Source organism: Filicampus tigris, chromosome 9 (genome assembly GCF_054856515.1).
Source record: "Filicampus tigris isolate MCC_2025a chromosome 9, RoL_Ftig_1.0, whole genome shotgun sequence".
NCBI classification, from domain to species: domain Eukaryota; kingdom Metazoa; phylum Chordata; class Actinopteri; order Syngnathiformes; family Syngnathidae; genus Filicampus; species Filicampus tigris.
The window spans coordinates 18,581,792-18,605,574 of record NC_141225.1 but is presented as its reverse complement, the minus strand read 5'-3'; the positions used below and the strand labels follow the sequence as shown (position 1 = coordinate 18,605,574).

The following is a 23,783-nucleotide window of genomic DNA, read 5'->3' as shown; positions in this document are numbered from 1 at the left end:
AGTTGACCTACACATTCCACTAAAGGATTATGTCCATGCCTTGCATTGGCTGATAGCTAGTCATACAGTATCCAATCACCAGTGATATTTCTGTTTTCATTAAGCATCTTGAAAGGGACAGAAACCAAACCATGGGCCAACCCATTTTCCTTTAGTATGAAAATGCAATACTTTATTTGCTTGATTTTTAAAAAAAAATGTAAAAGTACTCTGCTTCGTTGTAATGACAAACCGGAAATATAAGCACATAAGTTCATAGCAGTACTGTATCTGAAATGGCACATGATCAATTGGGGGAGCATTAATCTGTGCCTAGAATATTTATCGTCGCTGTCCTGTGAAAAACACTGTTTTGCGCAGAAGAGGTATAAGATATATTTTCTGAAAAATGTGTGCAGTTTAAAATCCATCCATACTGTATATTTGTTCTGAGTTAGCCTTTTCAGGGTCATGGGGAAGCTGGAGAGTCTCACGGCTGACTGTGCGAAAGGCAGACTACACTCAGGATTGATCGCAAGTCAATCACAGGGCACATATGGACTGACAACCATTCACACTCGCATCCACAAGAGTGGAAGTCAATTCCACACTACTGACAGGAAAAGTCAGCTGTGAGCACTACTACCCTAGACCCAGTTCAAAACCACGTCGCTGCATTTATATTAAATTGTGAATTATGTTGATTTTCATGTAAAATATCAGTGCCATGCTTGGACAAGATTGTGATCTATGCTACAAGCTGGGAGGAACGGTTCTAAAAACCGATTCACAAACGGGAGGCCATTGTTACATGTACACTTCAGTCCTCGCTCTGGGATTGGCCCTTCGGTACGATGCCACTTAACATAGTCAACATACAGGTACTATATATACATTGTCATGAAAAGAGATTCACTCACACGAATATATATTTAATGACGAATGAGGGGAAAAAAGAGAGGAGACAAGAGGGAAAAAAAATCTAATTAAAGGCAAAATAATGGAAAATAAAAACGGGGAGAAAAACGATAAGAGTCAACGATACCTTTTCAGATAGCCAGCCAGGCAGAACGGGGTGCAATGAAGAGAGATAAGAGCAGAACAGTCTGTGCATGTTTAGCTTTTCCCTCTACAGCAAGGAGGAAATTGAGTGCCTGTCACATAGCTACACCACTTCAACTTAAGACTACTACAAGTACTTTTGTAACATCTGTCCATGGCGCGGACAGTTCTTAGCTTGTCCGTCACAAAAAGCCCCGATTGTGATGTCATTGAAAGTAGTCAATTTCTAAATGGATTGAGCAAATTAGAACGAGAAAGCATATTTATGTGATGAGGTTAGCTAACGCTAAAGCAGCTGAAGCAAACAAGAGCAGCCTTTTGAGATGTGCCGGGCTTTTCTTGGAGCAAATCCCAAAAGGAAGGGAGCGGGAATACTGGTCAGTCCAGAAAGACGAGTAACATCATCACCATTGTGAGTCACATAAAGGGTGGGGAAAGACTCATTTGATGACAAACCATACAACAGAAACTGGCTCGTTTGGTCAGTAGTTTTTGGGGGAGGGTTTTGGTCAATGTTGTCTTCCCAAATCAACGTGCTACACATTTAGTGAAAACAACAAATAAAAACAGGCCAATATGAGTAAAACAAAAACTGTGTCCAAAGAGCTGGCCGCTATCTTTGTGCCAGTAGAACCTCAGAGGTACCACTTTGTACGTGCTAACATTGTGTAGGCGGATTGAGAACCGACACGTGAAGAAAAACAGAGGGAGACATGTAGGCAGGAGTAACGTGAGCACAGTGGAAGAGAGATAAGCAGAGACTGGTAGGAGCTGAGGAAGATGAGACTGAGAGGAGTTAGTGAGAGGAATGTCAGAGAAAAACATGGGGAGGAGGAGAAAGAAGAGGGAAATGACACTGAGCTCAGACATATTACGGCTAAAAGCCACTAACGATGGCTTTTGGGTTAACCACAAACTAAAGTTGCACACAGGCAGTTCACTTTCTGATGACTGTACGCATAAAAAAGAGAAAGCTTTCTCCAGAGCCCCCTACAGTAACACAGACCGAGCTTGGTGATAAAACGGAGAAATTTGATCTCCAATCCGAATATTGCTGTGCATAAAATAAACAGCCTAATTGGGACACGCGATCATTGGAAGTCAAACTACTCCTCTCCCCGCAGGTTTCATTGTGCTCACATTTTATTTCCCCTGGTTTGATTAGTTAACGTGTGCATGTGGACTTTCTTTCCCTCTCTCCATTCTCATTTAGTCACCAGGACCATGGATGTATTAGATACTTGCCAACACGGGCAGCAAAACTAACATTTATGTTCCACTGGTCCTTAGAGACCATTGCCAATCAGAACCACAACATCTTTCAATTACCTACTCTCATAGTAGATTTAAAAAAAAAAAAGTCTCGGGATCTTGCACCATTATGCAAGCTGCAAACACAGTAATTCACTTTCAGAAATTTAAAAGATGTGAGTGCATCGAATCGAACTGAATCGTTGTACTTTAAAATACGCATCAAATCTTGTCGTCTATTGGGGAGATATATCTTTGAAGGGAATGCCACATTTACAGTAACCTCGTGACAATGTCATTCATTGCATTCTAACCTCTCAAAGAGAACCAACCAAAAAAACAAGGTTGAGCCATTAAAACTGCACCTTCAAAAAGAGAGCAAGCCATTTGAAACACTTTTGATTAGTCAACAATTTGTACAAATAACAGACTCACAAGCAACCAGACCGTTCGTATGGATTTGTGGAAAAGAAATGATGAAATTGACCAAATTTGGACATAGGAGGTTTCCGCTCAACAGTGACGATATGCCGGTGTCTTGCCTGACTTAAGTGGCACAAAATGCACTGACATAAATCATTTTGCAAAGAAAAGAACCAGCTGTACAAAGATTGAACTCCACCAAAAACACTCACATGTCATCGATACAAATGAGCATTGACCTCTTATTTCACAGCCACTGTTTGATAATGGGATTGAATGCTAAAACCGGTCTCCATTGCAGCAGCGCAATCCACTTCCCTCGGCAGGCCATCTGACCCTTCCCTTGATGGCTTCCGTGGTCTGATCTGCCTTGTTAAAACATCATGTGATTTGTCAAGGGGGGAAGGAGCCCTTGCCCCGGCAGAAAAACAGGACCACAGAAGTGCACGCCATTTCTACCAACGATTGCCAACCTCCCTGTTCATCTCTTCTAGCTAGCAGTGACTTCAACCATCTTGAGCTCGAAAGGGATGGTTTGATCTTAATTTTGTGGAAGACCTGGATAAAACAAAAAAATTAGCATTAACTTGCAAGATGTTTTGACTTTTCCAATAAGAGAAAGGAAATAATACATTTTGGTGATTGGTGTTTGTATGAGGCACTGGGATGCGATTATTACAGCCTAATGAATAAGTGGGATGAAACAAAGCACCAGCAGACTAGACACTTGTGCTCACCCAAAAGGCAACATTAGCATCTTAAATGCAAATCAACCCGTGTGTGCGTGTGAGAGCGCGATTCCATTTCCGTATCCTCAAGACTGTAGAGTACGGAATACTGAACAGTAAACTATGCAAACAGATGCCAAATTGAATTGTAAACGGTTGTCATTCTTGAATTACATCCTAACCTACATACACGGCGATGGAATTTCTGAATACGGATTGGCATTCTCGTACAGCATATTTCATTTCGTATATTTAAAGCGTGAAGTGTGAACTTGTCTATTAAGAAGGGATAGAAACTTGCCTTTATTGGCACACTTGAAAATCAAGCTCCTCTATAAGCAGATTTATTAGGGAGGGGGGAGGGGGGATAAGGAAACGAGAATCAGACTAAAAGAGATCAAGAGATTATGCAGCGCAACCACAACTGCTAAGACTCTCACGAAAAAAAAAAAAACCCAAAAAAAACTCTTGAAGCAGTTGTCCTGAGTGCAAAATCCTGGAGAGTCTCATCCCGCAATTGTGACTCCACGTGTCCCAAATCAAGCCTCGTTGTGAAAGGAAATGGCTAATATGGGTCATTGCGATGCCAAACTGCAGCCAGGGTCCACGTGTGTGCAGCATGCACTGCCGTTTCCGTTGGATTCACGTCTGCTCTCCAGCTGCATGTTGTTCCTGACCTACGCTTTGGCAAGAAACTCCCCTTGTCTCTGTCGCTCTCCCACTCTCATCATGGTTGATGGTCATGGTTGAAACATGGTGAGCAGACCCCGTGGTTGCGGTCGTCTGTCGGGAAAGTTACCGAAGTCATGATTATCAGATCAGTGGCTGTGGTGCTCCTCCGGCACGGTTCCACTTGGCAGGCCGGTGGCGGTGGGGATCTGTTGGTAGTTATTCCAACTATGTATTGGAACTAAGAGGATGTCCTCTGGGAAAAATCTTACAGCCTTATGCACAGCTTGGACAAAATCGCCACTCACCGAAAGATGGGACCGTAAAGAATGCGGGGTAGAGATTACAATACAATACAATACCATTTTATTTATATAGGCTATATTATGTCTCCATAGGCTGCTGAGGTACATAAGCAGGAAATACACTCAAAACGTACAAAACTTAAAAGTCAAGTCAAACATGTTTTTTTTGAAGAATGTTTATATGCCGGCCCACTAGTTGAAAAGAGGCATTCTGATAAATATTGCGTTTGTGGAATAGGAGTTAAATCGTTCTCAGCAAACTCTGGGGGCGGCCATTTTGTCACTTGTGTCAACTGAAAAAGACATAGAAGTTGCTCAGAGCTCAGGTAATGACCAATCACAGCTCACCTGTTTTCTGAAGCTGAGCCGTGATTGGTCCTTATCTAAGCCCTGAGCATCTGTGATGCCATTTTCAGTCGACAGAAGTGACAAAATGGCCGCCCCCCTGAGATGGCTAAAAACGGGTAGATTTTGCTGCTTAACTCATATTCCACAAACACAATATTAATCAGAATGCCGTGTTTCAACTAGTGGGCCTGCTGTGAACATATTCTTGAAAAATATGTTTGGGTTGACTTTTGCTTTAAGAAAAAGAATAAAAAGATCCCCAACTTATGTACGGAAACAGTGAACGGCTGTTACAGAAGTGCCCCCAGAAATCCTGAATCTGGGGGGGGAAATAGACTTCACTCACATTTCAGTAAATTTAACCCCACAAACACAAGCAGACTTATGCATGTCGGCCAATGCATGAGGTGATGACACAACATCCTTCTCTTTCTCCCACGTACTCCAACTTGCAGTATGAGGGAGAAAAACCTCTCGAAGTGGCATCGACCAACCCAAGTTGAATCGCGCATTGACTGTCAACATTGACACCGGTAGAGAGCGTAAACAAGCCTCACATCACACGCAGACACGGGGGGCTGGGTCTTTACCAAAGTGGCGCCGGAGCAGGGCCGGCGGGCGGCAGCAGCTACTAATTAAGAGTGGTTGGCTGGGCAGCTATAGTTAGTGCTAGAGCTGCAGGGCTGAGGAGAATAGGGCAACATGTCTGACACCGTGCCTGTATGTGCGCATGCTACTGACAGCCCTGAAGCTACAGACCAGGCACCCCGGTTCAAGTCTTGCTGACTCAGAGTCAACACAGCCTGTCTGGCTGCGACACTGCTGTAGCAGCAGGCTGCAGGAAAGAGCAATTTGCTCTTTCTGTGTCTGTGCGACTTGCTTTTCTTCGCCCATATTTGACAACCTCACTCCCCCACTTACCCCCTCCCACCGCACATAGTCAATGTGATTCAATAAGCTTTATTGGCAACCAACGTAGACACGGGGATTAGAGTGGAGATCAAAACCGGAAATACATTTGCTAAATGTTGCACAATAGATTAAGACTTCCTCACCAAATATACTCCAGCGCAAACTCTCTTATTCAATTAAGTCTAACTTTTGGATAGTACGTATGCCTGCTGCTGCAGCGGCAAATCCGACTTGTTGGCCAATGCTGGGAATTAACTGCTTCACTGGACCATTTCACCTAGCTGTGAAACATAAACACAAGATAAAGATAGAACTGAACCACGTCCTCATGTATCCTCAGACTTGGGCACAATACTTGCCGACTTGGTGCAAGTGGTAATGGATGATAAGCTTAGCTGGAAATCAGACATTAAACAAATACAGTCCAGTTTTAAGAAGCACTGCAGTGGGCGGGCGATAGGGGCTAAAAAAAAAAAAAAAAAAAAAAAATATCTCGATATTTTTTTCAAAAAAGTCGGTAACAATAATTTGGCGGTATTCTACAGAAAATATTTTAAATCTGCACTTGCTTCACAGAACAATTATGGAAGGACAGCATTTGTGAACAATAGCTCTTGTTTATATTCTAAATTGCTGAATACAGCTTCTGCAAAACGTAACGATATTCTACGGCAATATTTAACAATGAAGAACTAAAAATGATGTCTGGACTTGCACTGATTTTTGCGATTGTTTATGTCATTTAAATGTCTCCTATTATTCCATAACGATATGACATATATAATGACATTTTGAGCTGCAGTGAGTACTGATGTACCTCTGCCAACTAACTACTAGAGCAATAAGAATGAGGAAAATGAAGTGATGTGATATTAATGGTAAATGCTATACTAAAACTGTAAATCATTGTAAATCCTTCTCTCTCAGGGAAACCATTTTAGGCTATCATATACTGCATGAAAATGAATGTAATTACCTTTGTGTATGCACAATTAAAGTATTCCGATTAGAATGTCCAAGTAACCTTTTTTGCATGAAGGTTTCCGAGAACAAGGCTTCGACATTTATCAGCTGTGCTTCATTTTGACATGAGTTGTATTTATTTTATTGTTCACAAAAAAAAAAGCTAATGCTTCTCTCACCCCTCTGAAGTTAAGCCACATTGAAATCACAGGTGGGTGACTCTATTGAAATATATTAAATGTGCCTTGTGACAGTTTAAGAGGCTTGGCCTGGGCCCTCCGTATTTAGCGTGCCAGCTAATCCTATTGTTGTTGTCGCTGAAACCAAAGTAGCACCCTTGATGTTAAACCCTTGCTCTTGACTCTGTGTCTTATTATCAGCTAAAACTATCCTTCAAATTTAAGTTCATACAATTGAATCCAAGAAACGTACTTTTTACGGGAATATTAAGGGCACGTTTTCAAAAGAACGGATTGCTGCCAAGCTTTACCATTGCAGAATGAAAAGGGACTACTGGAGCAATTTGGATGCCAGCCTTCATGGAAATTTACGCATTAATACAATACAGAGTCTACAGTTGCACCATCCACCTTCCTGTCATTTTCAAAACTGCTGTCTACTGTGTTGTCGGATGCATACAAAACACAATTGCCCCCTTTGCATTTGCAGTCTAAATAGAGAGTGTCATTTTGTTTGTCTGTTCTTTTCTGTGTCCCCAAATGTTTACCTCTGCATAACAATGGACTAGGCAGGGAGAACCAGAACAATGAAAGTCTGATCCTCCCTGTGTTAGGTTCTTTTCTGGGCTGCTATCATTTTGATTGCAGTTTTAGAATCATTTCATTCTAAAAATTCTTAAACATCACCCTTTCAAAAATTAAAGGCTACATCCTCTCTGAGTGACTTACGCAATTTGCCTTGCTAGCAGCCACAATTGGACTGGTCTACCTTTATCAAGTCACAACTAATTTACTACAAACCATACCCTGGAGTAGTCACACGCTGATTGTGATTGGCCACGACAACCGCAAAGAAAACCAGTTATGTGAACCACTACTCTAAGCTTACCCGAAACTTACCACACCCAGTATTTCCAGGAGTTGTTCCGTAACAAGCACTAACCAGGCTGAATCTCGCTTTGCTTCTAAGGATGTTTGTCTAGGGCCCGATGGATGGATTTTTTTAGGGCCCCTTCCGATATTTGACTAAAAATACAATTTTGATATCCGATCATTCGGCCAATTGTTTAAAAAATGTTTAGGGTTTGGTCCCGCTACGCTTATAACAATCAAGACAGGAATTACAGGCAACATTTACAATATTTTGTCCATTAGTATTTTTTTTTTTTTGTACATTACAACCCAAAAAAATGGCCAATTTTGAAAGAGCCGATATCAGACTGTTAAATCGGCTGGTCGGTTACACTAATAGAACCGCCAACACATCAATGTTGCACTGCTACGATTTCTCATAACGACATCTGGGCTTCTAGCCAAGTAACAGTTGGGTCTATAGTTCCATCAGAGCACAGAGCAGATGCTAAAAGTGGACATGGCTATTGATGCTAAAAGACGGCGCCTTAAATAGACTATAGTTGAATTCTAATGAACGCTACGCGTCCGCTCACTTCATCGTACTTTTGCATTTTCCCGCTGATAAGAGCAAGAGTTAACGTTGATAAAAATTTTCACCATCTGCTAGACTGAAAGAAGATCAAACTTTCTGACCATTATAAAACCCCTACTGCAAAGAGAGAAGCCATTGTGTTCAAATAGTGTATCAAAAGAATGTCAGGGGGCAGCGAGTGATGATGCGTAAAAGCTGCGCCGCTTTTCATTACAGAAGTTCAACAGCCAGACAGAGGGAGCAGATGAGTGCACCGTGCACCATCCTCGTGCTGGCCCCGTGCCAGTCGTGCTCCAAAAGAGGAACACAGAGAACTGGAGGGTGCTTTGAATGTGTCTGTGCGTAAAGGGGGCGGGGGGGGGGACGCATTCCCCTGGCAGGATCCCCGGGACACAGCGGAGGCCAGGGTTCAGCCACTGAAGGAGAGGCTGCGTGCCCGGCAGTCAATTAGCGGCTCGCATTTACACAACAAATGGAGCGCCCACATCTCTGCAGCTCTCGCGCGGGTGCGCACGCACCACTCACGAGTGTATCCACTCAGCGCTCATCAGCACACGCCAACGCAAGGTCAGAGAAATTCAGTGGGGGGGGTAGGTGGGACAGTAAGAGAGACAGAGCAAGAGGCCAGCCATCTCCTGGAGTGGTACTCCACTAATGCTAACTCAGTGGCTGTATCCTGTCCCACAAGCACAAAGAGTGAGGGCAACGCATTCACTGCCGCCGCCGAATATTGCAGCTGTTCAAACTGACGTCATCTCAAAGCCTTCTCCACTCCGGTCGAGCCAATAAGAGACTTTCACACCTTGATTAGACAACTAGTAATCGATGATGATTACGTGTAGCACAAAACACTAATGCAGGTCGTAGCTGTTGGGTGTGAATGGGTATCAGTTATTGACTCTGCTCAAGACGACGGCTGTTAACGGCTAAGCATTTTAGTATTGCAAGGAGGTTAACTGAGAAAATGACTTATTTACATGACATGTTTTTTTTCAAGAATATGTTCTATGCAAAGCCACTAGTTGAAACGAGGCATTCTGATAAATATTGTATTTGTGGAATAAGAGTTAATCCACCCATTTCTAGCCATCTCTGGCGGCGGCCATTTTGTCACTTCTGTCGTAATGTGTTGTGTTACATTATGGCTCGGTTCACACCGCAGGTGTAAATGCTCAATTCGGATTTTGGGGTCAAATCCGATTTATATTGTGCAAGAGTTCCCATTGCATTATAAATGTTAAGAGAGGTTTGTCTGGTGTGTGGTGATATGCGTCCCTAAAGTGACCCGCGCGCACGGAAGAGATGGCGTCAGTCACGACGTCGTGTTTACGGAAGTCAATGCGGTCCAGCGTGTTGGGACACTTCTAAAGTGAAGCGATTCGGTAGGATGTAGAAATTACGAGAGAATATTTGGGGGAAATGATGAGGCGAGGCTTTTCGGTTTCATTTCATGGAGACGTCACTAAAGATGATGTCACGTCATTACCGCGTGTAGAAAATGACCCCATCCATGTGTCTGAATTACTACGATCATCATAAATTTGTCCACTTTATGCTTCATGTTTCAAGTGGAATTCAATTAAAGCCAAATATAACATCAATACTGTTACTCAAAACAACTTTGCAGATTCGATTTCACAGCTCCCAGCACTCTCCGCTCCGTCCACGCGGAACGCATTTTGGGCTCCGGATGACGTCCGTGTCGGATATAGGCGACCTGGCCGTTCAGACTGCGGTCGCGCTGCAAAAAAATCGGATACATATCCGATATAGGACCACACCAGGTTGCATTTGAAAAAAATCGTAAAAAAAATAAATAAAATGAAAAAATAATCAGAAACAGGTCACATATGGGCAAAAAAAAATCTGATCTGGGTTACATTAGCCTGCGTTGTGAACCTCGCCTCTGTTGTAGATGCAGTGTGTATAAAGCAGAGGTGATGTCAATGACAACCCATGTGATAAATCATAAACTGGATATTGGGGGGTTGAAAGGGACTTAGGCAGAACACAATCATAATCTCTGTCCATCCAAAGCACCCCTGCTCCTCCCGACCATCTGTCATTCTCCACCATTAACATTCAGGTAAGAACTGTCTTGTCTACAGAAAGCATACGTAGATAGTAATGTATTCAAGTGCGTTTACGTGTGTGCAAGAAACCTGCCCAAGTTAACAAGATGAGCGCTATTGACAAGGTTACACAAACGGCGCATTCACGTCTGATAACCAGCCAGTTGGTTAGCTACTTTGGGTGTCAATCTGCTCTCGACCCCCTCTCAGCCCATCCATCTGTCTGTCTAAATATCAATCTATCGCCAACCATTATTGGTGAAACCAAACCAGTGCTAAGTGGATGAGAGGCGACCTGTGCCATACAGCAATCAAAAACCCAAGCCACGTCATTCTCCCGTTCCCTATTCCTCCAGCTGTGCTCTGAATAGGCCCTTAAATCACTCAGCCGGGCCCTTTGATTGGTTGACCTCTCTGCATGATTAAACAGCCATTTTCATCACATCCTCCACAGCAGAGTGACAGCATGAGGGGGGAGAGACAAGCTCACTGATAAGGAGGGGAAAGAGCCCAGGAAAATGGGAACCCTTCACACCGATGATGACGTTTGGGCAAGAAGTACAAGACTTGTGTGGATGCAGAAATGAGACCACAATAAATCATTTCAAACTAATCACTTGTTGAATGAAGCATGTTTTTCTTCAGCCACTCAGCAAGGCGCAACTGGGCATTATTTCGCTTATGCTCCAAATGTGTATGGTTGAAAATGAATCCCTTTTGTTTTCAACTGGCTATAGTTAAACAATGTATATTATTATCTATATATGAATCGATTAATCGATTCGATTAATCGAGAAAATCGAGTTGATTAAATTCATCTAGAAAATGATGTCTTGAAACGATTTTTCATTCCGGATGAATAGCACATTTTGAATGTGTCGATCAAATTATGCTTTTGCGCCAAACATCGTTGCATATTGCGTTTGTGGATGGCTGCAGAACCAAACGCGTGCACAGAGACAAGCATGGTAGCATTTTATTTATTTATTTTTTTAAATCGAATCTAATCGAAAATCTGGAACTGAAAAATCGAAAATCGAATTGAATCGGGGCTTGAGTGAATCGTTACATCCCTAGTATCGAGTTCTTGTGGTAGTGCGCAGTGTTATTATCGCATGGATGAGGGACCATGTTAAACTAAAGGCACAACATTGACTGGCATATCATCAAAGGATAAAAATGATACTGTGACTAATGGACCTCTAAATTACATTTAATCAATTAAATCATGAGTTTGAAGAATAGAACATTTAATTCCTACTCTTCCGCGAAACCAGATTTCTGGTCTGATAAAATCGCAGGCCAAGCGTATAAAACAAATGAAGTGAAACCAGCGTGGGGGGCTGTGGAAGCATCTGCTGCAACTTTGACTCAGCTTTCGGTTTCTTTGCCATCCCTCTTTTCCCACATTCTTATATTTTCCCCACCCCACCTTCCACACTAGTGTGTCTCGTCACAACATTATCATTGGCTTGCTGCTCAAACTCTCCGAGTGCGCCGATTCTGCCAAGTTCCCTCCCTCACTCTTCTGTTGTCTATTTTCCGCAGCTGTGCCTGGCCGAGGTGGAGTCTCCGTCGTCATTTTGTTCAGATTTCCCCATTCCCGCCCATCCGCAAATCTAAAAATGCTCAAGGCTTTTATGTTGTTGCACCTACAGGCACACTGGGAGATGGGCTACTTGTTAAAATGTGCCTGTACGGCAGCCAAGTTTTGACTGAAGCACCCATTGCCGAGGGCAGGATGAGGTGTGCCTCTTGAATGCAAAAACACACAGTATGTTTCGTTTTGTGTTTCGCAAGAGCATCGATTTGACACTTTACATTTTTGGTTTTGGGAGGACAAACAACGGCGCAAAGCTTTGTGACTTGCTAGCAAACGGATGTGTTCAAAACACAAAACCACTGTCTTGTCATTGCGCCAACAGATATTTAGTGATGCCTTATGAGTTTTCAGCTGGGCAGCTAACATCTGTCAGAGGGAAGTCACAGAGAGCCATGCTGCTGGTGCACCATGTCACTTATTTACGGAGCCAACTGAGGTCACAGTGGGCGGAAGAAAGGAGCCAGGAACACATTCCTTCACATGTAATGGAAACCAGGGAAAATATACATCTTGGTGATGCAAGGATGGAAGTCAGTCCTAAGAGAAGGATGAGCGGAGAGAAGAGAGGAAACTCCTCACTAGATGCTACACATCAGCACATCACATTAGTCGCAAGTTACACACTCCATTTCATTTGGAACGCAGTGGCCCGACGAGGTAAATCGCTGCCGCGTTCCACCATGCTCGCTGGCTGCTTTGTCACATGTTCATTCACCTTGTCCACAATGGAAAACTATACCATCAGAAAAAGACATGGTGGCACAAATTTACTTAAAGTGGAAGTCAACCCAAACGTGTTTTTTTTTTTTTCAAGAATATGTTCTATGCAGGCCCACTAGTTGAAACACAGCATTCTGATTAATATTGTGTTTGTGGAATATGAGTTTAGCAGCAAAATCTACCCGTTTTTAGCCATCTCGGGGGTGGCGGCCATTTTGTCACTTCTGTCGACTGAAAATGACATCGCAGATGCTCAGGGCTCAGATAACGGCCAATCATGGCTCAGCTTCCGAAAACAGGTGAGCTGTGATTGGTTGTTACCTCATCCCTGAGCACCTGTGATGTCATTTTCAATTGACACAAGTGACAAAATGGCCGCCCCAAGCGTTGGCTAAAAACAGATGTGATAACTCTTATTCCACAAACGCAATATTTATCAGAATGCCTTGTTTCAACTAGTGGTTCCGCGTAGAATATGTTCTTGAAAAAAAATATTTTTGGGTTGACTTGCCCATTTAAGTGCTGGGAAACATTTGAAGACCCTACAAAACTAACTACAACTAAATGGCTTTCATTATAAGGTATGCATGTGTAGGCCTGTACAACATGAACGACTCTTAGTATGGAAACCCCGGCCACAGCTGACATCATAATAGGACATTAATGTGTGCCTCTTTGTAACCCCAACTTCGATGCCCGACCCCCACAATACAATTCAGTGGCTCACCCGTGACCGCTCAGGGCCCAGCCAATAAAACCCCTTTGGTTGAATTCCACCTTTAAACAAGGGATCAGTCTAACCTTTGACCCCCTCTATCTCAACCCTCCTCACAGATCTATGGCATCTTTCTCCTACTGCTCTTTACCCCAAAAAAATCTATACACCCCACCCCACCCAATCCTACCAGTCCACCATTGTCTGGCCTGGAGTACTTATTCCCAGAGCCTCCTGCTCTGCATGCCTCTCCTCGGCAGGGGGTCAGGGAAGGATAGAGGACTTAAAAGCCCCCCCGGGACTTGCGCTGTTGTAGAATCGCGGCAACTGAAGTCTGCCAGAAGAATTAGGCTTGAGCAGTCACCACCGTTTTAAACAACATGGCGCTTGTGTGGTTTTCTTAACTAGCTTTGGAAGGAAGGAAAGGGAGGGGAACATGTTTTATGGTCCTAGAGCACATGTTTCCACTAAGGAAAGGAATATTTCTGGGGCATGGCGATGAATGTTAAGGGAAGGTGCGCTGACCTGGTAAGAGTAAGAATGGAAAGATTTTAAGCAATTATTTTGGAAGGTCACCCATGTAAAGCCCACACAACGTCTGAAATCCTAAATTTACACTGACGAGGTGAGTGTAAGAGTGGAAAGTTTATGTATGTGTGTATCTGGCTAACATGCAGTGCAGTGGCACAATGGAGGACCGACTTGGCAGGCGACTCATCATTTCTCCCTCCTTAACCCTTTGAGAGGAGCACAAAAGAAGAAACTGAAAAAAAGAGCCCGTAGAAATAAAAGAATTGCGAGGAGGCGTAGTCCGTGTTGCTTCGGTAACATCTGCAGGGCAGTTTTGAAACACACGTGTAATCTTAATGACTTGAGTTTGATCTTAACCACAACATATTACAGGGATCCCAAGAACACGGGGGTTTTAGTAGTGGCTCCAGTTCCTAGAAAGGAACTTGCATTGCTCTTCGGGAAATCCATTACTATCAGTAGTCATTTGTTATCCAGGTACAGCAAAGTTCAAGCCTAGCCCTGACATGCTTCCTCAGCCCTGTGTGGAAATGTGACTAATGAGGGTGAAACATAGAAAGCCAAGTGATAGGGAAGTATTCCAAAAATGATTTGGATTAAATCCAACACCGCTACAGTTCTATGCTTCTTTTTGACATTCTCAAGTGACAGGGTGGGTTTGACAAGGTGAACCTTTTTTTATTCCCCTTTTTTTGTTTGTATTAAGTGAATAAGTAAGACCAAAACACACACTGGAAACAATGACTAATTTCAACATCGTAGGTAAACAGCATAAATACCATGATCTCTTTTGCCCATCTACTTAACCTACTAGCATCTATGAGAAGGGTTTAACGTGATACAGTCGTTACAAAACCAGTGTCAACTGAAACAAGACAGTATTTGATGGCTAGTGTCAGATAACCATCCTCCAAAGAAGTCAGACATTCGCTAGCGTGCACATTTGTATGCTAGCCCAAAGTCACGCTTTCCATAGCTAACCCATACGTTTTAAGGTCTGTCTCCGATAAGTCCTTTGTACAGTGCAGTAGGGTGCACAGAGTAGCTGAATAATTTAACATTTCCCTTGGTAAACACCAGAGGAACCAGCAGGTTGTGTGCGCAACAAGAAAAGGTGATGATATTAGAAGGAAATGGAGTGAAAAACCAGAGAGACAGTGAAAAAGGCTAAAAAAAAAAATAATAATAAAACTGAGCAATTATGAGTTGCTTCTTGTGATTAACATTAATCGCAAGGATAAATAGCTGTGTGCCTGATTCCCTTTTCATCTCCCCGATAGTTCCCTCACGTTAGGCGCGAGCCCCCGTGTACGTTCAGATAGCATCCCGCATATTTTCCTCCCGCGCACACCAATGAGAGCACACCAACGATGTGCTGCTTATCTCAACGCAAATACATGCACGCATCATACTGCCTCCACTCTCTCTCTCGCCCTCTCCCTCACTCGCGCGCACGCTCGCTTGGTGATTCTCATTAACAAGCCAAACATGCCTGAAGAGGCAGACAGACTCTAGCGAGCATGGTAAATAACCAGTAGGCTCCCTCAGCTGAACGTTCAGAATATCTCAGCATCAGAAACACACACTTTCTGCGGGTGACACTGACGGGTGGGTCCAGACATCCATTCAGAGGAAAAGGTTTTCTCTACACCAGCACATTTGGGGGTTTGGTAAGGACAACCTGCAAGCCGTCAACATATTTTAACATCAAAACAAAACATTGCGCTGTGGCACTTGAATGTGGAAGTTAAAGAGGTTAACCCAAAATATTCTTTTCAAGAATATGTTCTATGCAGGCCCACTAGTTGAAACAGGGCATTCTGATTAATATTGTGTTTGTGGAATATGAGTTTAGCAGCAAAATCTACCCGTTTTTAGCCATCTCAGGGGGGCGGCCATTTTGTCACTTCTGTCGACTGAAAATGACATCGCAGATGCTCAGGGCTCAGATAACGGCCAATCATGGCTCAGCTTCCGAAAACAGGTGAGCTGTGATTGGTTGTTACCTCAGCCCTGAGCACCTGTGATGTCATTTTCAATTGACACAAGTGACAAAATGGCCGCCCCAAGCGTTGGCTAAAAACAGGAGTGATAACTCTTATTCCACAAACGCCATTTCAGGGGGCGGCCATTTTGACACACTTGATGGGCATCACGGTCACAAATGACATCACGGTTGCTCAGGGCGCAGATGACGACCAATCATGGCACAGCTTGTTATTTTCAGTCGACAGAAGTGTCAAATTGGTTAAAGATGAGATGGCTACAAACGGGTAGATTTTGCTGCTTAACTCATACTCCACAAACACAATATGAATCAGATTGCCATGTTTAGACTAGTGAAAGAGCATGGAACATATTATTGCAAATCATTTTGGGGGGTTGACTTCCCCTTTAAAGATCATTTAGAGGTGTTCACCACCAAAGGATACAATAAATCATTTGAAAATATGTCCTACTAAAGTACTCTAAAACAGAAGTGCCCAAGTCCAGTCCTTGAGAGCCCCTATCCAGCCTGTTTTCGATGTCTACCTCCTCCAACATGCCTGATTGAAATGATCAGCTCATCAGCAAGCTTTGTAGAAGCCGGCTAACAATTCTGATCATTTGAGCATTTGAATCAGGTGTGTTGGATGAGAGAGACATCTACAACAGGCAGGATAGGGGCTCTCCAAGACCGGACTTGAGCACCACTGCTCGAATACATCAAGCCATATTTTATTACTTTAGATTTACCTGATGACAACTATTTATCACTATGTATGAGAACATGAGGGAGAAATAAAGCAAAGACCACTAATCCGACTCGTGACTTCATGATCAATGGGAAAGTCCTCTGCAGTGAAGAAAATACAATCAGGATAGACGTTTTGATGTGACTGCAAACCGGGGACCCAAAGCAGCCAGCCTGACTCAGAGTTTGGGGAGATGGACAGAATGCTGACGAGAGCGTTAGCATGCAAGTGAGGGAGCCCGGTGCGCTGAGGCTGCGCCCGCAAGCTGCGGGAGCTGGTAGGATTTCTACTTGGGGGCAGCGGGTCAGAAGAGAAAACAGAGTCAATACTGACTCTTTGCACCTTCAGGCACAACTGTCACTTGGACTGTGACTAAATGTGTTGGCATGTCAAAGGATGAGATTCAAATGCACCAACTAAGACTGTGCATTTGTTTTGAATTATAAATCACCCCAAAAAAAAAAAAAAAAAAATACAGTGATGTCTGGAGATACAAGTTTAATTCAATCTGTGACCACGCTCGTAACTTAACTCATTCACTGCCACTGACAAATGTATTTGTCTTTTCACAGTCCAGCCATTAAACCCCAAGAATTTATTTATATTTTTTTCAAATTTTTTCAGAGGTTAGGGTAAAAGAAGGTTTGGAAACGTCTGGCAGTGAATGAGTTAAATGGACTTAATTGACTGCAAGCCACTATAGCGTCCAAATCTTCAAACTGCCCATGATATGATTCAAATTTTTTGAATTCCAAATAAATCCGAGGCAGACCACAGTCCTGGAACAGACTGTGTTCAACCACACAGGTTTAACTGTATCAGAAATCGTCTGTCAGACATAATAGATGTTGTGTCCTTATCCTGCTTCATAGTACAAACTTAATTTCCACCAAACAACCATTTCGACGTGGAAATTCTGTTTCCCCAACAGGCCTACGCAGACTTGAGTGGAGGTGGATTCTATTTTCAATTTGCAGCCAGATTAGCAGGCACCTTTTTGATACTGTCAGCAGAGCAGAGAGAGATGTTTCTTTTCCAAATCATCTTGAGTTGAGGGACCTTTCTACTATCTGCTTCAAACAGCGTCCCCCTTAGCCGAGCAGCTGTCACTTTCAGCAGGCACTGTGGAGGACGGAAGCGAGGAAGGGGTCCTTTGAAGGAATGGTTAAAAGTGGGTGATAAAAATAAACTGGGAGAGGAGAGAAAATTAATTATACATAGCAGACAGTTCACTTGGCTGAGCAAGACTGAGTCTGAGACAGGAAAAAAAACAAGGTTGCCCTCCTTTGGTGCTGATATTTGAGCGGTCTCCTCATACTGGTCATATTTTTTTTTTTTGCGTGAAGAAGGGGACTGAACAAAGGATCTTTCGGAGAAAGGTCACAGGATCAAACAATACAAACTCTGTCTTCATTTCAAATTCCCCACACGGGAACGCCTATTGCGCATGTGCTTTATTTCAAGTATTTTCTGAGGAACAAAATAAGCCGCCAGGTTTTCAAGCATTTAAGGAGCAAAATAAGCCACCAGGTTTAAGCCTTGAAAAATGTGTTGACAGCTTCGGTAGCCTTTAAATTTGCTTCTGATCGGCACTGATGAGGGTTGATGCTACGGGCCCACCTGCGCACTCACCCCGATATATGATTTGTAATGTGCGCGTATTTCGCACTTGAGCGCCTCCCACTGACTCTCAAATCTCAATTCCAGGTCTTCTTTTGGTCCAAATGGAGGTCATTCCTATTTGAACAGTCAGTCGAGACAGGCCCGCCAGGTATTGGCGAGTGAATTTATTTCATATTAGGGGCTTGTCGACTGGAGTGTTAGCACCAAGCAAGCTGTGCATGTGTGTGCGTGTATGTATGTGTGTAACAGGGCCTTTAGCTCTGCTGCTAGTCCCTCTTTGGTGTGTTTTAATATCGCTGCTGCTGCTACTGCACGGAACCTTGCCTCAGGGTACCACACAACAACCCCGCAGAGACTCAGGAAAAACAATCCAACAGAGGCGAAAAGAAAAACAGAGATGGTACACAAGGTAGGGTCAACATTGGGACCTTAAAACTAAAGAAATCAGCAATTATCAACAAGACCAGCACATGAAATAAAGTCGGGGGATTCGGCAACTAGTTTTCAAGAGTGGCCAAATGTCGGCCTGTTGCAAATCTGAATGGTAACCGTTTGCCTGCCGGTTGAGTAGAAGCACCTGTGGCTAAAGCCAAACTGTGACAGGGATTTACTTTCTGGACTTGGATTTTCCGACCTCTGTTGGTATGTACGCGAGGATCAAACAGCAGGCGTGCGGGTGAGAGTCGCCAACTATCATTTGTTTGCAATTGTCTAGTGCAGTCGCATTCGGCCGCGTCGCTCGGTATGAGGCAGGCCTTGGAGTTGACCTGTGTTAATTAAGCCCGTTTCGAGCAGTAAGTCAGACGACATTTGAACCGGGGCGCATTTCACATCTGGTGCGGCGTTGTACGTCATGCAGAGTACAGCGAGGAACAACTGGCCAGGTATGAAGGGCGTTGATTCGCTGCTGTGCCTCTGAGGTTTCAGCACAGATTGCAGCACAATGGATATGTTGGTTTCTTTAGTGTTAGCATAGTTTTTAGCATTAGCATTCAATGTTTGACATCATTTCCTTTGACCCCTTTGTTGTGGACAATTTATCGGCTTTACAGTTGACCTCATTGGCAATTCTATGCGACTTCACTAGTCTAAACACGGCATTCTTATTAATACTGCGTTTTTGGAATATGAGTTAAGCAGCAAAATCCACCCGTTTTTAGCCATCCCAGGGGGCGGCCATTTTGTCACTCCTCTCGACTGAAAAATGACATCACAGTTGCTCAGGGATCAGGTAACGACCAATTACGGTTCACCTGGTTTATGAAGCTGAGCCATGATTGGTCGTTATCTGAGCAACTGTGATGTCATTTTCAGTCGACAGAAGTGACAAAATGGCCGCCCCGTGAGATGGGCAAAACCGGGTGGATTTTACTGCTTTAATCAGAATGCCGTGTTTTGACTAGTGAAGGCGTATAGAACATATTATAGATTGTTTGGCTTGACTCCCCCTTTAAACGTGGGCTTGCTATCACAATATTTCTTCATGTAGTGAGCCAAACAACAGCATAGTTTATTCTAGAAGTGCAGCAGGAAAACAGTTAGGCAGATAGGGTTGACTTTTTAGACTGTCAAGTGAACTAGTCAAGAGGGGAGGGCAGCATGGCTGAGTCTCACGTGCGCGAGGAGGGAATGTGCGAGTAACTTGACAGAGTGAGAACGGCAGAAACGAAAAGAGCGAGGGAGTGCGCAAAGGGAAGAAAAAGGCGGCGCGCGTCGGCGTGAAAGCAGGGAGGTAGACGCTCCTGACATAACGCAGGGAGAGAAAAACACGAGCGTGAGGGGAAGAAGACGTGAAGAAATCCTGAGTGGCAGCATGAGGTCGTAAGGAAGTACAGCACGGGAAAGGAGACTGAGAGAGAAGGATGAGATTGTCACTCAGGTTCAGACTGTCATTCGGTTACGAACACTGGAAAAGGGACGTGGCTTTTACAGGCTCATAACAGATACACAAACCCCGTAAGTGTGATCACAGCACATAAATTGTCCCTACATGAAAGCAATGAATCACAGTAGAGCATAACCCCAAACAATATTTCTTGTTCTCTTCGTTGATGGCTCATTTCTCACTTAAGCAGGGTTCCTCTTCTTTGTCGTCCAGCCACAATCTAATTAGACCTAAAATATCCTGCTCATTGAATACTCCAGAGGAATGCACGAGGAGGGGAGGCGACAGGGGGGACAACCACACAAAAGCAGAACCAGAGGGGTGCAAAGTGCACATGTCAGCAAGAATTCCAAAGTTTGGCCATCACAGATTGAGCCTACACGCCTATGGACGGCGCCGGCTTTGAAAATTCATGACACTGCCGCTCCATTGTGGGAAGATATGTATCATAATTAGGCAAGATGAAGGCAACCTGCTTGTCATTTTCTGGCTGGGTTGCAGGAATCATGTAAATGTCATGCAAGCTAGCAGATCTGGCCTGTGATTGCAGATAATGACAATGCACAATCAATGGAGGCAACACAGGGTGGGGACTTTATGAGCCGCAAGACTGTGACACAATGGCAAAAAATGAATAAAATACCAGGAGAAGCTGTTAGATGTCAAAGAAAGTAAAATTCTCCCTGAGAGGAAAATGCATGAATGGTTTTCATTTTTGGATCTCTGAAACTTCTGTTGATCATTTCTAACTACGACTAAAGTGCCACTAATTGAATAGGTTAACATCCACCGGCGAGATGAGCGGATGTCAACACTTAAACACTCTGTCGTGTTTGAATGACACCTGTTCGATTGTGAGTGCTCGGTGGCATCGGGCCAATAATGTGCTGCTGCATGACTGAACATGAGCAGAACTGGGCCATCCCCCTTCCAAGTAACTCACAGTGCGATGAATAAATAAATCTCCACACCTGCTTCATATACACATTTAAGCACTTCAAATGTTACATTAGCCACATTGGGTTACACCACAAGACACCTTTGTTTAAAAAAAAAAAAAAAAACACTGCAGTGATTTCTAGCTACAATTAAGATACAAAAGACATTTCCCGAATATCATTTTCATTTTCACCAATCCCCAAATAATCCACAAATGTGTCAGGTTGCGAAATCTAATTTGACTTTTTATTCCAATAAAAGAATAGTGAGAGGTGAACCCCACCGAGCAATGAGTCTTTCCGATGAGCTGCCAAGCATTGCGCACTCCACACACACCCACAGACTGCGCTCGCTGCCTGCTCAATTACTGTCGAATAACAAAGCTTACAAATTGCATTAACGCCCCCCTTTTAACGCCGCACCAACACGATTGTAATCATTTCAAAGCTAATAAGGGAATTGATTTTGGGTGGAGGGGGTATGTTTAAGGGAACACCAGCACGTCCCTCAGGAGAAATCCAGCAGTGGGCTCCATCCCGCAGGAGCATTCGGGCGAGCCTTGGTGTTGCAGGAAATAAAGTAGTGGGTACGCACACAGGTGACGCGGGTGTCAAACCTGTAATTATGCGTGGATGTGGAAGCGCCTCTGGTGAAATTCCAAGAGCCAGCGAGGCGGCTAGCTGCTCCGTGTCAACAAACATCACTCCGGGAGCCTTTCTCGTTGTGCCATTGCAACATTTTGACATGGCAGAAAAGTCAGCACTCTACCTTCTAACACCGCAATCACAATCTGATGAAAAGCTTTAGGGAGGATAAAGTCTACATTTTAGAACGAAGTTTGCAAAGCTTCGGTGTCTCTATTTAGTCCCCCCCCCCCCCCCCCCCCACAGCCTAAAAAGACTTTGCCTGTTGGACCTCGTGTCTGTTTTCACGCCTGGCTCTCTGTCTGACGCGCCCAGCATTGCAAACAGAGGCCGAGGGGGGAAGCAAGGAGCAGCGTGCTGCTACTGCTGCTGATTTGGGGCATACATTCAAGTCACCCCGCGGAGCAAAGCTGCACAGGAGCCGTACGGTATAACCTCAATTCGCCAGCCGGCTTCGGTTACCAAAACATGAGCTTCTCGCTATCTATACGAGCCCCGCGCGTGAGTTGGTACCTACCACTCAAGTGATCCGCAGCGAAGAAATCCTCGCCATGGTTTAAATTCCAAAACTTGGTGACATTTCCACTCTGGTCACGGAGTGACTGTGGATCTCTCTTCGGCGGCTCCCTGCGTGTGACTGGAGAGAAGAGGAATGCAGCTCCCGCTCCACGCTGAGGGGGAGGGGAAGGGGAGGGCAGGGGAGGGGAGAGGAGGGGCAGGCGCTCCGCTCATGCAGTGCTTCACTCAGTCCATAGAGGGCGCCCCTGGTTGACGCCTGTGGTTCATTTTTAAATTGCATGTACAGGTACATGCACTCACGCTTTTGCCACACGACACATTTGAGCGTGCGGTATTTCATTCTGTCATACATGTTTACTTATTCATTTCGGTTATTTTTAAATCAGTTTAATTTCTAGTTGGTCTCCATTTTCCTGAATAATCTTGTCGTTTGTATTGTAAATAATTTATTCACTGAGATGCCCGTATGAATATCTGCATATATTTAACCATTAGGCATTCCAGAAGGGAGCACTTGCCTATACAAATTCCACATATAAAATCTAACAAGAGAGGGGAAAATGTTGAGAAGAGTGGCATAGAAAACCGATGCATGTTTCAAAATGTTCTCAATGCCTTGTTTAATATAAATACTGTACTTGAGATTCAAAGCCAATAAAAAAAATGATCCTTGTTCATATAATTTCATTTTAAAGATGAAACATATTTTGCAGAATATCTGGCAATTGGCAACACAACAGACATGTCCATCCAATTTATAACCGACTTACACTTATTAGGGTCTCAGGTGTGCTGGAGCTTATCCAAGCTGTCAGATAATCACAGGGCACATGTATGCTGTGTCCAAATTCGTAGTCTGCGTCCTCCAGAGACCAAATTTCAAGGCCACATGATGTAAATTCCACGCCTGACTGCACGCTGGTGTACTAACTTAAACTATTGGCACTATAGTGACGTTATGCCATCATGGTTGTGATTATCATTGAGGATGCTCAATTCAAATTCAATGTTGAGATTGCCTCGAGCCTGTCCCAGCTGACTTCAGGCGAAAGGAAGATTACACCCTGGACGGTTCGCCTGTCAATCACAAAGTGGAGACAGTGACAAACATTTACAATCACATTTGCACCATCACTAAGTGGGAACTGAACCCATGCTGCACGCACAGAAATCAATCAATCAACCGATGAACCATTTTACAGTCAGCGAACCAGAATATTACAAGAAAATGGAAACATTTTAGGCATGTACTGCACAATTTTCGGCGGTCGGTTTTCGACCTCAAATTAGTTCAGCGGGAAGCTGTGAAAACCACATCTCAATGAACACATCAGAATGAGAAGTGCGGAAAAAACAACAACAATGGTTGAGAAAGAGGGTCTCCTGTATTTACTTCTCAGCATGTGGCTGTTGGCCAAAACGAGGAGAATATTTTTTACTCGGGAGCAGAAAAGAAAAGCAGGGGGAAAAAAATGCAAAAAAGTGGAGGCTGTTGTGTATGGTAAGAAAATGCAGCACAGCAAACGTACTG

General features: G+C 43.8%; 1 protein-coding gene across 2 annotated transcripts in view; it reads right to left on the bottom strand.

The window, feature by feature from the left end:
- The window catches only part of plxna1b (plexin A1b), a 166,484-nt gene extending 144,093 nt beyond the window's left edge, over positions 1-22,391 (bottom strand). For both annotated transcript variants that reach the window (XM_086040217.1, XM_086040218.1), the window contains exon 1: positions 22,251-22,391. The gene's annotated coding sequence lies outside the window, so the exon portion shown is untranslated. The remainder of the gene's footprint in view (positions 1-22,250) is intronic.
- Between the last annotated feature and the right edge of the window lie 1,392 nt (positions 22,392-23,783).